This window comes from Anopheles merus, chromosome 3L, assembly GCF_017562075.2.
Source record: "Anopheles merus strain MAF chromosome 3L, AmerM5.1, whole genome shotgun sequence".
NCBI lineage: Eukaryota > Metazoa > Arthropoda > Insecta > Diptera > Culicidae > Anopheles > Anopheles merus.
Window position 1 is genome coordinate 34,346,453 of NC_054085.1, and position 4,218 is coordinate 34,350,670.

Here is a 4,218-nt window from a genome sequence, read left to right on the forward strand (position 1 = left end):
GAATACCTCCATATCTCTCGTAACGATGTGGTCGTATTAAGCAGATAAGAAACAAGCATACAAGAAGAGCATTAATGATAAAAGGAGCAATGAGTAATATGTGAGAAATTTTTTTGAATTTCCAGAGCACCAGCAAAATTTAAAAAAAAGATGTACACTTCCCGCCTAAAGGTATGCAATTGCACATTTAGTTACAGAAGTTATGCAATACGCATTTCTTAAAACTCTACTTCCAACAACACTTTGCATAGCCTCAGGCGCATTCGTATTGCTGAACCTATTTTTTCATCTAAAAACAACACACTGTCTCTTTTGACCCACTTCAGCTATTCATCTTCTCTCAACCCCTGCCTGCAAATACTTGACCCTTAGTAGCTGGTCACCCTCAGTCAGTCCAAAACACAGTGCTGCAGGGAACAGAGGAGAAAAAAATCAATTGATTGAATTGATTTTGGGTAAGTTTTTTTTTAACCCAAGCGCCCTCGCAGTTTTCTGGACAGCACCACCCAACCCTAAATCGCAAAAAATGGTCCAAACCACTCGGTTTTCGCAATAGAACGGGGACAATTTTCCCAAACAAATAGTGTGTCCCTTTTTTTTTACCCATTATTCTGCTTCGCAACCAACTCTGCAGTGTTGTGACAAGACGTGTGCGCAATGCTCATTAGCCATTTATTTCATTCAGTGTTGACAGTGGGCATATTTCACTGATTTGCTTGATTTGCTGCTGGTTAATCTCTTTAGGCTTTCTGGTAACTGAGGATGTTTATTTTTTTTTCTTCTGTGGGTGGATGAGAGGGAGTGAGAATGTCGTTTTATTCATTTAACGTGAGTTTTTTTTTTCGTCTGCTTACTGGCAAGTTGTCTGAGCACTGAAACGGACTAGTACCAGGGAACAGGGATGAATACATAATTTATGGTACATTTAGTTTTCGGTGATACGCATGAATGATAATAAAATTGTAGCCGTTAGTGTAGCGGGGCAGAGAGACGGTACACTTGAGGGGGTTTCCTTTCGGTCCCTTGCTGTAGTGCGCTTTCGGTGGACATTCTTGTCAATTGTTAGTTGCTCCGAAGAACGGCTTGTATTGTACTGCAAAAGGACAATACGGTTTTATGGTGTGTGGGCTATTTTGATCTTTTTGTGATACCATTTCTATGATAAAATAAGTTGGTGACGGTTTATTGATAGTTGTAATACTTCAGATTAAGCAGATGATCATGTTTAATGTTATTTAGTATATGAAAGATAATATAAAAAATATTTAATGAAACATTTTATTAGATTTCAAATCAGCAAGAATGCAATTAGTCCTTACATTGAAGTTAAATAAAAGTCATATAAGTTCCATTCAATATCATAGTACTTTTTCCATAACTTTTCCACTTTTACACACAAAACAATGCCCCCCTAATTTGCTCTCTTTTTTGGCAAAAACGTACCCAACCGAAAACGAAAGCGAAACCTCCAAAATGGCTGACTTCATTCCGGGGTGCTTGTGCGTCGTCGTGAAGGCTGGTTCACCTTCCGTCCGAGTGGTTTTGTGGAGCTCATTCTCTCTCTCTCTTTCTCTCACACTCTCGATCTCTCTCTACTGCTCTTTACCCGGGAAAAAGGGCATACACCAGACGCCATTTTCTTCGCCTGTTCGGTGCTCTAAGCAGGCCTTGCCTGTTTTGCTCCACATTCCCTCCCGGTTACCCACAACGCTACTTGGAGTGCTCACCTTTCAAATGCTCAAGCATCCTTTCACTCACTTATCGAGCTGGCCATAGCTCCGTTGCCGTTGCTCCCTCACTCGCCATCGCACCTTTGCCGTTCTGCCGTTTTTGCCACAAAAGTTTCCACTTCGAAAGCGGAGCGAAAAGTGAAGGAAACAACCCACGCAGGCCATCCCGGCCACGGGATTTGTTGGTGGTACGCGTGTCTCTATACCGTCCCCGTTCCGGCGGGGGATTATTTATATATTCATTTTGTGGTTTGATGAAAATACACCTCGCTGCCCTGTATCCACCTTCGCCTTCGCCTTATGGGTGTGTATTCCCTTTGGCTGGGCTGGGGAAAAGGAGCGATGGTGCCGGTACGAAGGGATTTGGTACAAATTTAATAAAGTTGTTTCACTTCCAGGGTGGCGAGGGGGGGGGGGCAAGGGAAGCGAGCGTCAGAAGGCTAATGGTAAGGACGGAAAAACCCGTCGGCCTACGCACACCCCTCGCCACCAGACCTTTTGCGCACAATCTGAAGGGGAGGGTGAACAAGCAAGACATTCTGTAATGCTGAGATTGGAGTAAAAGGCAGAGGATTGGAGGGTTCGGAAATGGTCGGGAACGGTGTACAGTAAGTGGTTTATAGTTTGGTTTGATGCAAAGCAAAGAATAATGCAATAAGGACCTTAATAAACCATTCAAGCTACTGATCAAATCATATCGTGTCAATATTTTGCATATCTTTAGGCGACTTTCATCGAGCTTTTAGTGAACGAGACATACTAAAATACTTTGTCGCACATTTACACCCACCACTGTAAGCACATTCTTCTAGCTTTAGATACACCTCTCCCCCTCCCGTTAACCAGAGGCCATTTGTATTCCTTCCAGTGACGAAGAACCCTGCCAGAAAGTGAAACGGAGGTTTCACTCGCGCGCCCGATATTCGGCCAGCGTGCAGCAGCAGCAACGGCAGCGGTGGTTGGTGTCAATTAATTATCAACAAGCAGATCATTTACACGTGTTAACGTGTTAATTAAGTGATAAACTGGTGCAAGATAAATCTTGTGCACCAAGCTCGTGCGAGAACCACGGGGGAAGGGCACAAAGATATTCATTTGCCCGCCAAGCGAACGATTTTGCATGGCAAAATGGGGGAAAATCTGGCGGGTTTTTAGAGGGATTTATTTAGTTTGTTCTGTTTTTTTTGTTGTGTATTGCGGTCTCGCTGCGCATTTATATCATTACATTCTGCGTAAAAAGAACCTTATTGTGGGTGAGATTGTATCGTAGCACGCTTGCCTGCGGTTCGATGAGAACGGTAAGCGCTATTACTGCAAATGGAAGGAAAGAGACTCATAAGCATTATGATTCAGGTCATCTTTGACATGATGTTGATCAATGAAGCAACTACTCGTTCCCACACACACACACACACACACACACACACACACACACACACACACCGACGAACGAGAGCAGGTAGAACGATAGAGAGGAATGGGAATGATCCCATTGCTCCAATCCAATTGTAGATCCTTCCAAGGTGAAAGCTGCTGAGGTGAGAAAATCCCATTCTTTGGTGCAGCTAAGCCATCGCTTTCATTGAATTGCAGCCTTGCGATACCTGTCGGGCTGTGTTATAATACTTTGGATTATAAGCAGTTTGATGCTATGATGAGTTTCGGTGTTATGCAGTTTATTCAGAAAAAAGAGTCAAATTTGATGGAAACCAAAATTAATAGATCGATGCTAAAAATATACAAGATTAAAAAGAAGTAAAAAAAGTTTCTTTTTGCAAAAAACCACTTTCGATCAACACTCCTTCGAACCGGATTTGAACCAGTGACCTATGGATTACTTCTGCTGATGGTGCGCGCACGCTATCGCTGTCTACAGTCCACCGCTCTACCAACTGAGCTATCGAAGGCACGTGAGGGAAGGCCGTACGCTTGCAAAGTGTAGACAAGCACGAGCATCACAGTGTCTATTATCTTAAGACCTTTTTAATGCCTTAATTTAATTGCTCTTTTTTACGTTATTATTGTGTTTACTCAAAAAAACATGTAAAATTGAAGCTTATTGTTTAATGATTTTGCCCATTACACAACCGTTTCCTTTGACTGTTTTCTGTACCCCTCCCAGACATGCCAATCCAGCAAGAACAAGCAAGTGCCCAAAACAATCTGATTGAAAACCCCAAACTTTAAATAGGATCAATTTTCGGCTTATCTTCCTATTTGTTTGCGGTAGTTTGTTCAAACTCCATGTTCAATTGACGGCCATGTTTCTCTCTTTTTCTTTTTTTAACAGAGATCGATGGCGTGTAAAAAAAAACAAAACAGAACAGAGCATACACAGGCGAAGAAAGGTACACGGAGTATAAGGGAAAACCAATCAACTGTGTCTATAGTTTCTGTGTGAAACGAAAGGAGAAGAGAACAAAACGGTTTCCTCGTGGCCAAAACAAAGGCAACAGATATGCCCCGTCAAACGCTGGCACTGGTTGCT

General features: G+C 42.5%; 1 non-coding gene across 1 annotated transcript; it reads right to left on the reverse strand.

The window, feature by feature from the left end:
- Positions 1–3,529: 3,529 nt before the first annotated feature.
- Trnay-gua lies at positions 3,530–3,637 on the reverse strand. Its single transcript has 2 exons — positions 3,601–3,637; positions 3,530–3,565 (listed from the first exon to the last, which is right to left on the reverse strand). It is a non-coding gene; the product is annotated as a tRNA-Tyr (tRNA).
- Between the last annotated feature and the right edge of the window lie 581 nt (positions 3,638–4,218).